At 30.7% G+C, this 13584-nt stretch overlaps 1 pseudogene; it reads left to right on the top strand.

The window, feature by feature from the left end:
• Positions 1-2163: 2163 nt before the first annotated feature.
• Positions 2164-10656, top strand: LOC147908032 (uncharacterized; annotated as a pseudogene).
• Positions 10657-13584: the final 2928 nt, after the last annotated feature.

The raw sequence follows: 13584 nt of genomic DNA on the forward strand, positions 1-13584 counted from the left end.
CTCTCGCCTTGTCAACTCCGCGTACAAGAGTCCGCTTTCCTCGCACCGTATGACGACGGCCGCAGTCCTTGGCTCCCAAATCTCCACCCTTGAGTGCGACCACTTCCCTCACCTTTTACTTCGGCAGTTCGACCGGTCTCGGTTCTCTTCAGTTTCCTTTCCCCCTTTAAGACTATCTTCTCTTTGCTCCCCACGGTCCGCGCACTCTACTTCCTCGGGAGAGCGGTTACAACTCGATCTTGTCTCGGGGCGGGGAGAGGGGGAAGGACATATTTTCTTCTCCACTTGCTTTCCCTCCTTTTTTCTTCTTTTTTTTTCTTTTTCTTCTTGAAGGAACCTCCATCCAGGTGTTCCCTCGTTCTGGGCCCAATGAGGCCATTCCATGTTCTCCTCCGACTGTGTTCCCTTCCAGTCTTCTGGGCGTGTCTTTCTTCCTTCCGTTTTCTCCTTAGGGGGGTCTCCAGAATAATCTGGAAACCCCCTTCAATGGTAAGCGATTTACTGGTAGTAGCCCTCCGACTCCCGTCGACTTATGCTGGTAGCATCTCTTACCTTCCCGGAGGATCCTCTCTGGTCTTCAGTCCTCCCTATTGGAGATCAGGTCATCGTCCTCGTCTAATTCCTTCCTGTTGCCGGCCACGATCACTGTCCTACAGTTTCGCCTTCCGGTCTGATAATATCTTTATCTTTCAAATTCTTGCTGGAGAGATTGGACCTTCTATTTGAGCAAGTCCCTGTCGGTTTTCATAGCATTTTTAGTTCTCTGCAGAGTTTAATTATTTCTCGTTCCAGAGACTCACATTTCCTATTAGCGACCTCTATCGGGTCCTTCAATACCACCGTAACCTGTGTCAGCTTTTGCACCGCCTTTGGCAACTTGGACCCCGACAATGATTTTGCAGTGCAGGTCACCCCTCATGGTGATAGTCTTCCTTTGCACATCGCTCGCTAACCTCTAACTCTTTGTCATAATTGTCTTTGAGGACATCTGGTCGAAGAGGTAGGTTATCTCCTCGACCGCATTCTTCTGGTCCGCCGTTAGCGAGTTGTCGAGTATGCACTCGACTAGACCATTAATCTTTTGACTTTTAGGACAATTTTCCTCCTCTTAAGCACGGCAGCAAAATCCGACTTTTCTCATACGTCATTTGGATACTCACCTTCACGATTTTAAAAAGAAACTTAGTTCCCCTTAGTTTCCCCTTTTTGCCTCTTTTTTCCTTCCCATTATGTCCTCAAATGACGAGTCCATTAACTGCCGAGACCGACATTTCGTTCGTTGGACCATCGGATACTTCCGGAGTCAGAGACCAGGTCGATAAAGTTTTTTTGACTCACGGGTGATTCCATGATTTCTCCTTCTCTTATTTTTATGTTCACGAATGCGAACTTTTGGCGGTTAGGATCCCCTCTTTTTTTTCTGGGCGTCTGACTCATAAAAACAAATGGGTCCTTCGCTCCCTCATCTTCCATCCTCAGTTCTACGTTGCTAGATTTGTGTAGGACAAGCCGCGGCGAGAGCTGTTCTCTACTCTGCATCCTCTCTTTTGGCTATTTGCGAGCGCCATCTCTCGACGTATCCCGGATACTCTACTGTATCCGCAATAGCCCGGGATCTTTAGATGTTGTTTCATGTCAGGGCCTCGGAAGTTCGGGCTCGTGAGTGTCCGAGACGTCGCACACCTTGACGCACTTCGACGCGCTATTAGTGCTTAGACCATGGTGGAATAAAAAAGGTGAATCAAGTAGGAGGATACACAGTAACCTCTTTTGTCAGCTAATCAGAAATTAGCCCACGGTACAAAAATACAATATGGCTGCCTCCGTGATGAACGATTAGGTTAGCTTTCGGATTCTGTTCGTAGCATCGTAGTGTACGTATCAATATTTTTCACGGTGTGATAATAAAGTAGGTAAGTAAAAAAAATATTTACTGTAAAATATAGTAATTAAATTACTACTTGCGCTTTCCAGCAAGAAAACAATATAAATCATTTCATTCTTCTTTGATATTGACAAGCAAAAATATAATGATTCACTATAAAGATTCACTATGTTCTTATTGAAAAAGACAGTAAATCTTACCAAATATACCAATATATATTTTACAAAATATAAAATATTCTACTTTATTTATAGAAACGATGCCGAAGCGTTATGTAAAGAATTGTATTATACTACAGTCGTACATCATCACAATATATAATTATTAAAAGAGTAAACTATTTTACCTTCCCAAAGGATGATGCTCTTCGTGAGCAATGGCTTAATGCTTGCCAGAAAAAAGAAGTAGAAAGAAAAAGTTGATTGGGGGTAAGTTAATGTAAAAATTGAAATTAATAAAGTAAAATGACCATCTAACTTTAGCTTATAGCCCTTTAATTTCGATTATAATCTAATTGAGCCTTACATTTTCACAATGTACGTATTTTTTAAATTAAAGTAATTTTTATAGATTTAATCTATTATTTTACATTGAGTAACAATAACATTATAAAAATATAAACAAAAGGTCAAACAGTCAAAAATGATAATAATAAAAACCTTTAATGTTTAAATTCACAATACAGACGTTTTGACATCAATCGTGTCATTCTCAATGTTTTTGAACACGTTTCATTCTCAATGTTTTGAACACAAAATTATAACATAAATATAATATTATTAATAAAATTATATTTATGTTGTAATTTTAAAATCAACACTATCACTGTTAATATTACTTATCCTAATTGGACTTTTTTAACTTTGATTATATTAATATTAACTATACGTGTTAAAATATATTATGAATTATTTATAGCCATATGTAGTCTTCATTTCGATGAATTGTTTTGAGGTAAAAAAAACAAAATCACAATCTAAAAATTCACCAGTCAATGAAATTGTCTACTTAGAAAAGGAGGCTATTCCAACTGAAATGTTAATTTTAGAAAAAAAAAAAGATAAAGGAAGTCACAAGAAGATGACAAAAGAATTAAAGTATAGGTATTTTCTATATTTTTAAATATATTACTATTTTTAGAATTTGTAAATATAGAACAACCTGTAAATATAGAACCTGTAAATATAGAATAACCTGTAAATATGAAAGAAATACAAAAAATTGAAGAATAAAATGGAATAATAGAACAAAAGATGTATGTAGTACGAAAATGTTTTTTCAATTACTACTTAATAATTTTTTTATTAGATTATATATTCGTGTAAGTTTGGTATAATAATAATGATATTTTGCAGAATTCCTGAAATTCATAATTGTTCAAATGTTTCAATAGAAACATTATTACAATAATTAAAAAAATCAGAGGAAGAGAAACAAAAATTATTCAAAAAAAATATAAATCTTGAAAAAAAGAATCAAGATTTAAATACAAAAGTAACACAGTTACAAGCAGAAGTAACAAAAATGACAAAAGATAAGCACAAGGAAGCTGAAACAAAAGATATGCAAATGTATTTACATCAGGGCAAATTAAAATGTTAATACATATAAAAAATAAGAGCATAAAAAACTACAGCACAAGTTATAGTTTGTGATATTTAATTATTATTACATTAATTAAAACATTAAACGTTTCGGCCACAATCTGGCCATCTTCAGTAATTCAATAATATTCTTAAAACGCAGAGTTACATCTAGTTGACATTAAATTCAACAGTCGAGAGTTGTAATTAAATAAACATGTTCTTTTATATGTGAAGATATTTCATGCAGTAATGTTACACCGTCAATTGTCATATCAAGAAAAGTGTAGAACAAGAATTTCCAAATTCTAAATAAAATTGTATATATTAAAATCTTCTAGTCGGAATATAAAGAAATAGAATCATTATCTGTTTTACAGCAAAAAAACCAAACGATGAATCTCGAATATTTCTTTTACACAGTTAGAATTTTGTCGTGACATTATGTGTTGTTATTTGTCCTATCATATATTTTACCACTATTTATATATCTGAGTCAAAATTTTTAGAAAGTTCTAGAATTGTTTATTAACAGAAAGAGACATCCTTTTTTAGAAGAGGAAAATAAACCTCAGGCAAACCTTCCGTGTCACTTTGCTTATTGATACCACTTGTTTGTCTTTTTATATGTATCATTTCCGAAATTCTTCTTTTCGCTAAAGATTGTTCTCTATCTAAAATTCTTATATTATCCCAATCTAATTCATGCATCTCATTCATACGGTGAAACCACAGAAATTTCAGAAGAAGGTTTTCTTATATCAGCCTTATGTTCTTTAATCTGAGTTTTTAATTTCCTTTTGGTTTGGCCAACATAAGACGAGTCACAGTTTAAGCAATTAATTTTATAAACTATTCCGCATTGATCATCCTTAGGCAAAGAATCCTTTCCTGTCTTAATAAATGTATTCAATTTATTCATAGGTTTATAAGCTATATTAAAACCGTACATAAGTGAAAGTTTTTTAAATTTTTCCGAAACTTTGCCCAAATATGGTATCGTGAAAAATTTTTTTGAAGTAACATTAGAGTCACATTCATTATTAATTTCTTTACGATTTAGATCTAAATTAGTTCTGTTTTCCAACGTTTTAATTTTATTATTTATTGTAGAAAATATAAACTTTAAAGGATAACCATTACTTAGAAACGTGTGAATTAATTCAGAGATGTTTTTTTCATGAAATTTAGGATGGAATAAGAATAGAATTCTATCAAATTGCCCAATAATAACTCCCCTTTTGTGTTCTAACGGATGATTCGAAAAATAATTAAGATATCTCCCAGAATTGGTAGGTTTTTTATAAATATTGAAGATGATATTTCCTTCCTGTCTCATTAATTTAACATCTAGGAAATGTATACCGTTATCATCGCCAAAGTCCACAATAAATTTAAGCCTTTCATGATATGAGTTAAACAATTCTAGAACTCCTTCAACTTTTTCTTTGTGTATAGCTAATACAATATCGTCCACATAACGAAAATAAAACGATGAATTAATGTTATTCTTGGTAATGATTTCTTGTTCAAAATCTTGTAAAACAATGTTCGCCAGTATGGGGGACAAAGGAGAACCCATTGGCATGCCAAAAATCTGTTTAAATATTTTATTATCAAAACTAAAAAATGTAGAATTAATAATAATCATAATTGCTTTGATAAATTCATGTAAAGGAATCGAAGTCTTATTCTCCATAAGATTCCACCTGCGTTCAATGCTTTTTGATACTAATTCGGTCGGAATATTCGTGTACATGGAGACCACGTCAAATGATATAATACTAAAATTTGTATCAATTGCTTTACCATTGAGTTTATTTATTAAATCAAAGCTGTTTTTAACGAAACTGAAATTTTTTATATTATTATTGTCAATGATTTCCTTTAAGAAAGTCGCCAGTGGATAAAAAACACTATTAATACAACTGACAATCAATCTTAAAGGGTGACCTTCTTTGTGAATTTTTGGCAAACCGTAAGATCTCGGAAGTTCGCCGTCCGAAACGTACAATTTTTTATATAAATTAGAATCAATGTACCCCTTATTTTTCCAATTTTTTAATAATTTACCAATTTCAACAGTTATTTTCTTAGTGGGATCTTTTTTGATTGAATCGTATGTAGTATGATTAAGAATCTCATACATTTTTTCTTTATAGCTATCACGACTCATAATTACGGTGGTATTCCCTTTATCCGCTCTAGTAATTAAAATATCAGGATTCTCTGAGATGAATCGCTTAATCTCTCTTACACCTTCGTATAAAATTGTATATTCAGAAGATTTACTATTACAATTCTTAATCGCTTTAAGAATTTGGACAGTTTCATTCCTAACATTTTTACGCGTTTCATCATCCGCCCTGAAAAGATTATATTCCACGTGTTTGATGAACTCACGTGTAATACCATCCTTACTAACCACGTTATTAGGCAAATTAAACTGTTGACCTAATTGTAGTAAGGCTAAGGCTTTATCTGAAACTTTAGCATTGCTCAGATTTATCAGCCATTGTTTATTAATATTACTTATATCAAAATTGCCATTAAAACTTTCAGGAGTGATATTAATATTGTATGATGAATGAATTTTGTCAGGATTCATGATTTTAGTTGAAACTGTATTCAATTTTAAAGGTGCACAGGAAGTATCACAATTCATCTCAGAGGTCACAAATTTCGTAATATTATAGTTAATACGATTTATATTCACAATTTCTTGGCGAATGTATTTGGCCCGCAGATTAGAGATTTTTTTACCGATTCTATCTTGTTCCTTTTGCCACATAATGTCAAAGTTAAATTCCTGTCTTCGAAAGAAAGAATAAGCTATATTATTCGGTAGAATTTTTTCAATTTTTCTACACATGCTGAATAATTCCGATTTTGTTTGCCCAAGATTATAGGTGTTTTGTAATTCTACCCTTAAGTATTTAAAAATAAAATTATATTTAAGTTTATCAATTCTTTCTTTCGCAGAATGGAACAGCTTATTACTATCTTTTCGTGTAAATCTATACATATGAATGAGAACTAGACGTTCCTTTATACATGATTTTAAGAATTGAATTTGTATTCTTGTATAAATATTCGCTCTATGAGTTCTTACACATTTCTTCAGAAGCAAACATACGTGTAATCCAAAATTAAAATTGATGAAGTCAAAAAATTGTGTTAATTTACACATGTTAATGCTCGTGTAATTAAAAAATATCTTGAAACTAACGTGGTTCTAATATTAACACATAAAAAATAAGAGCATAAAAAACCACAGCACAAGTTATAGTTTGTGATATTTAATTATTATTACATTAATTAAAACAATTATTATTACATTAATTAAACGTTTCGGCCACAATCTGGCCATCTTCAGTAATTCAATAATATTCTTAAAACGCAGAGTTACATCTAGTTGACATTAAATTCAACAGTCGAGAGTTGTAATTAAATAAACATGTTCTTTTATATGTGAAGATATTTCATGCAGTAATGTTACACCGTCAATTGTCATATCAAGAAAAGTGTAGAACAAGAATTTCCAGATTCTAAATAAAATTGTATATATTAAAATCTTCTAGTCGGAATATAAAGAAATAGAATCATTATCTGTTTTACAGCAAAAAAACCAAACGATGAATCTCGAATATTTCTTTTACACAGTTAGAATTTTGTCGTGACATTATGTGTTGTTATTTGTCCTATCATATATTTTACCACTATTTATATATCTGAGTCAAAATTTTTAGAAAGTTCTAGAATTGTTTATTAACAGAAAGAGACATCCTTTTTTAGAAGAGGAAAATAAACCTCAGGCAAACCTTCCGTGTCACTTTGCTTATTGATACCACTTGTTTGTCTTTTTATATGTATCATTTCCGAAATTCTTCCTTTCGCTAAAGATTGTTCTCTATCTAAAATTCTTATATTATCCCAATCTAATTCATGCATCTCATTCATACGGTGACGTGAAATCACAGAAATTTCGGAAGAAGGTTTTCTTATATCAGCCTTATGTTCTTTAATCCGAGTTTTTAATTTTCTTTTGGTTTGGCCAACATAAGACGATTCACAGTTTAAGCAATTAATTTTATAAACTACTCCGCATTGGTCATCCTTAGGCAAAGAATCCTGAGCAATGCTAAAGTTTCAGATAAAGCCTTAGCCTTACTACAATTAGGTCAACAGTTTAATTTGCCTAATAACGTGGTTAGTAAGGATGGTATTACACGTGAGTTCATCAAACACGTGGAATATAATCTTTTCAGGGCGGATGATGAAACGCGTAAAAATGTTAGGAATGAAACTGTCCAAATTCTTAAAGCGATTAAGAATTGTAATAGTAAATCTTCTGAATATACAATTTTATACGAAGGTGTAAGAGAGGTTAAGCGATTCATCTCAGAGAATCCTGATATTTTAATTACTAGAGCGGATAAAGGGAATACCATCGTAATTATGAGTCGTGATAGCTATAAAGAAAAAATGTATGAGATTCTTAATCATACTACATACGATTCAATCAAAAAAGATCCCACTAAGAAAATAACTGTTGAAATTGGTAAATTATTAAAAAATTGGAAAAATAAGGGGTACATTGATTCTAATTTATATAAAAAATTGTACGTTTCGGACGGCGAACTTCCGAGATCTTACGGTTTGCCAAAAATTCACAAAGAAGGTCACCCTTTAAGATTGATTGTCAGTTGTATTAATAGTGTTTTTTATCCACTGGCGACTTTCTTAAAGGAAATCATTGACAATAATAATATAAAAAATTTCAGTTTCGTTAAAAACAGCTTTGATTTAATAAATAAACTCAATGGTAAAGCAATTGATACAAATTTTAGTATTATATCATTTGACGTGGTCTCCATGTACACGAATATTCCGACCGAATTAGTATCAAAAAGCATTGAACGCAGGTGGAATCTTATGGAGAATAAGACTTCGATTCCTTTACATGAATTTATCAAAGCAATTATGATTATTATTAATTCTACATTTTTTAGTTTTGATAATAAAATATTTAAACAGATTTTTGGCATGCCAATGGGTTCTCCTTTGTCCCCCATACTGGCGAACATTGTTTTACAAGATTTTGAACAAGAAATCATTACCAAGAATAACATTAATTCATCGTTTTATTTTCGTTATGTGGACGATATTGTATTAGCTATACACAAAGAAAAAGTTGAAGGAGTTCTAGAATTGTTTAACTCATATCATGAAAGGCTTAAATTTATTGTGGACTTTGGCGATGATAACGGTATACATTTCCTAGATGTTAAATTAATGAGACAGGAAGGAAATATCATCTTCAATATTTATAAAAAACCTACCAATTCTGGGAGATATCTTAATTATTTTTCGAATCATCCGTTAGAACACAAAAGGGGAGTTATTATTGGGCAATTTGATAGAATTCTATTCTTATTCCATCCTAAATTTCATGAAAAAAACATCTCTGAATTAATTCACACGTTTCTAAGTAATGGTTATCCTTTAAAGTTTATATTTTCTACAATAAATAATAAAATTAAAACGTTGGAAAACAGAACTAATTTAGATCTAAATCGTAAAGAAATTAATAATGAATGTGACTCTAATGTTACTTCAAAAAAATTTTTCACGATACCATATTTGGGCAAAGTTTCGGAAAAATTTAAAAAACTTTCACTTATGTACGATTTTAATATAGCTTATAAACCTATGAATAAATTGAATACATTTATTAAGACAGGAAAGGATTCTTTGCCTAAGGATGATCAATGCGGAGTAGTTTGTAAAATTAATTGCTTAAACTGTGACTCGTCTTATGTTGGCCAAACCAAAAGGAAATTAAAAACTCAGATTAAAGAACATAAGGCTGATATAAGAAAACCTTCTTCTGAAATTTCTGTGGTTTCACCGTATGAATGAGATGCATGAGTTAGATTGGGATAATATAAGAATTTTAGATAGAGAACAATCTTTAGCGAAAAGAAGAATTTCGGAAATGATACATATAAAAAGACAAACAAGTGGTATCAATAAGCAAAGTGACACGGAAGGTTTGCCTGAGGTTTATTTTCCTCTTCTAAAAAAGGATGTCTCTTTCTGTTAATAAACAATTCTAGAACTTTCTAAAAATTTTGACTCAGATATATAAATAGTGGTAAAATATATGATAGGACAAATAACAACACATAATGTCACGACAAAATTCTAACTGTGTAAAAGAAATATTCGAGATTCGTTTGGTTTATTTGCTGTAAAACAGGTAATGATTCTATTTCTTTATATTCCGACTAGAAGATTTTAATATATACAATTTTATTTAGAATCTGGAAATTCTTGTTCTACACTTTTCTTGATATGACAATTGACGGTGTAACATTACTGCATGAAGCATCTTCACATACAAAAGAACATGTTTATTTAATTCAACTCTCGACTGTTGAATTTAATGTCAACTAGATGTAACTCTGCGTTTTAAGAATATTATTGAATTACTGAAGATGGCCAGATTGTGGCCGAAACGTTTAATGTTTTAATTAATGTAATAATAATTAAATATCACAAACTATAACTTGTGCTGTGGTTTTTTATGCTCTTTTTTTTATATGTGTTAATATTAGAACCACGTTAGTTTCAAGATATTTTTAAAATGTTAATGTCACCAAGAAGGAGTTTTGTAAAATGGTCCTCTGAAGATATTACGTCGGCCATTTCATAAGATCTTTAAGTCCAAAAACTTACAAGATTTAAAAGAAGTTAGAAAGATTCCGTTACCGTGTACAACAACTTTACAAAATTGGGTTGCTAATTTTAATATTTTACCTAATATTTTGCATGATTCTATTAATATTATATTAACTATTGGACACAGTCTTTCCATACAGAAAGACAGAAAAATTAACTGTTCTGATTTTCGATGAAGTCTACACTTCTAACAAATTAGATTTTGAATGAAAACAACAGAAAGTATATGGCCTACATAAGACATGTCAATTTGTAATGGCTAGAGGTTTATTTAAAAATTGGAGACAGCCTATATATTATGACTTTGACACAGCTATGTCCCGTGATATTTTATTAAAAATCATACAACATCTTTATCAGGCTGATTTTATCGTTGTAGCCGTGACATGCGACATGGGTTCAAGTAATATGAAGTTGTGGAATGAAAATTATAGAACAGAATAAAATTATATAGATAATACGAACGAATTTATTAAGGAAATGAGTTGGGCAGAGAAAAATATTACTGCAATGTCAGAAGAGAATACTGTTATGTAACAAATCTCTTCAAGAGATGTTTATATATTAATACATACAAGAAAAATATTCAAAACAGAAATAAAAGATATATTAACAAGAAGACTGAACCAAGACATTTTAGAAAATCATTCTCATGTCTAAGGTTTATAGGAGAAGCCTGTGATCATCATACATCTATCGAATTGCAATACCGCCTAAAATGATATATTTTAGGAAAGCATTCTAAACACGTAATCTCGAAAGGAAAGAATACTAAAGGGGATAGTATATGTGAACTTCTAATCACAATCATAAATGTGCATAACCCAGATTACTTCAAAAAATCAAATGACGGAAGAAGATATTTTTACTAAATCCAGATTTTTGCTAAATCCAGATAGTGAAATGAAAGAAGATGATATTTTATATTTTAAAATCTAGGTAATCAAAATACTGATGATAACATTGTATCTTTAGAAGAAGATGTAAATAATTCAGAGGAAAAAGAAAACAATGTACCAGAAGAAAATGGAAAAGGTAAATATTGAAAATTATTAATAATGCAATTAATTACTTAAAATTAATTACGTTATTTATAATTACTTAATAATTAATATTTAATAATTTGTAACTATTAAAGCAATTTTTATTTTTTATTTTTTATTTAAAATTTTTAAATTTTTTATTTATCATTTTTTTGCAGATTTTAACTTTATTATAAATAAAGAGATTTAGATATGTAGACGATATTCTTCTCGCGCTTCCATCTGATACTATCAATGACACTTTGAATATTTTTAACTCTTTACATACGAGATTGCAGTTTACTTTGGAGATTGGTACAAGTGGCAGATTAAGTTTTCTTGATACAATGCTTGTTATAGATAATCAGAGAATTATATTTGACATTTATCATAAAAGGATGTTTCCTTAATTTCTATCCAAATCATCCTCTTTGCCATAAAAACTACTAAGGTACTATTATCAATTTTATTGACAAAATTATCCTATTATCACATCCACGGTTCCAACAAAAAAATTTGATAGAGGCTATTCATACTTTTTTAAACAACTGTTATCTTCTTCCCTTTATTTTCTCTACAATTGAACGTAGATTAAAGTTTCATACACATAATAAAGAGATTACACATTATTCACGTGAGAAAGACAAATATTTTACGATTCCTTATGTCAAACCTATTTCTGAAAGTTTCCTTTCCATCTCTAGTATGTTTCATTGTAAATTATTTTCTTTCCTATTCCTAACACATTAAAAAGCTTTATTAAAGAGAGGAAAAGATAAGCTTGATTTCCTATCCAATCAGAATGTTGTTTATAAGATCTCCTGTGATGATTGTGAGGCGAGTTATGTCAGACAAAAAGAAAATTGAGTACGAGACTACGCGAACATATCTCTGACATCAGAAAAAATATGGGTTCCCCTACTGTCATAACTGATCATCGAATTAATTTTGATCATAATTTTAAATGGAACGATGTGAAAATTTTAGATTGCGAATCTTCTTATAATAAGAGATGGTGTCTGAAATGATTCATATTAAAAGGCAGAAACAGGGTCTTAACAGACAAAATGATACCGAATCTTTACCTGAAACCTACTCACAGATCATCCAATCTCTTTCTCCTTCTTAACTGCTTCCCTTTCCTATCCATCTCTGCTCTCTCTACTTTCTCTCCTCTCTACTTTATTTTCTCCTTCTTATGTTCCCCTTCCTTTTTAGTTTTCCATTTCAACTTTCCTGTATATGTCGTACTTTATTTTATCTCTTAGCTTCCTAGAGAGATGATCAATTCCCATCGCATTGTCTAATCGAAAACACATCATTTTGACACATATATTAGGTATTTATTCTAAATTTATCTGTACTAAACTCATTATACATATACAAGGAATGACGGCATTTTACTCTTTCTCTATCGACATTAATAATTCTTGTGTACATGTTTTATAATATCTAAAATAATTTTTGCCTCTTTCTTTTAATTTTAATTTTATTACTTGCAACTTGTTTTGTACCTTTCTTTTTATTATTTGCGACTCAATTTGTACTTTTCTTATTATTTTTACTTATTCCTGCCATTAATTTATTATTACAATTATTTTGTACTTGCTAACAGAAACATGTTCGTCCTTATGCACACATACAGTTCGGAGGAACACATTGTTGTCAACTACAATTGTTTGTTTGGTTTTCTTTCAATTTGGAGCGAGTTTTATAGTTGATATTGTCCGAAAGCGAATTTTATTTAATTTCTATATATTTTATCTAACATTTCCATTATTATCTTGTCGTCACATTGAAAATGATCCAACAGGGATCGAAACGTTTGTTTTTGTTCATTTGCTGATTGTCAAATTATTATATATTTTACGTTTTTTAATTTTATGACATGTTTTATTTCATTTTTTAACATTTAATGCAAATTGTTATTTTATGTTGATTGTTTTGGGCTTGTAGCCCTTTGTTCTTTTTATTCGTTTATTATAAATATTCAAATGATTGAAGAATTGAACAGCCTTCAATTAATTTACTATTTTATGTACATGTTAATAAATAAATTATTTATTCTTTTTAGTATTAAATTTAAATAATTATAAGCCTTCTTCTGACGAACTAAAATTACTCAATGATTTTGAACGTATCACTTCTCAAAATATTATTGAAAAAAATGTTTTGATATACAGGGTGGGCCATCTATTGGTACGTTTTTGAATTTCGTCGTATGGCAACACCGAACGAGCTACAGACCCGAAATTTTGACAGTTTATTAGTCATACCGTCCGCGGCACGAAACAACATGTTTTCTCTTGAAGAGCGTTTTGAAATTTTAAAAACTTATTTTCAAAGTCAG

This window comes from Acromyrmex echinatior, chromosome 11 (assembly GCF_024713525.1).
Source record: "Acromyrmex echinatior isolate Ae372 chromosome 11, ASM2471352v2, whole genome shotgun sequence".
Taxonomy (NCBI): domain Eukaryota; kingdom Metazoa; phylum Arthropoda; class Insecta; order Hymenoptera; family Formicidae; genus Acromyrmex; species Acromyrmex echinatior.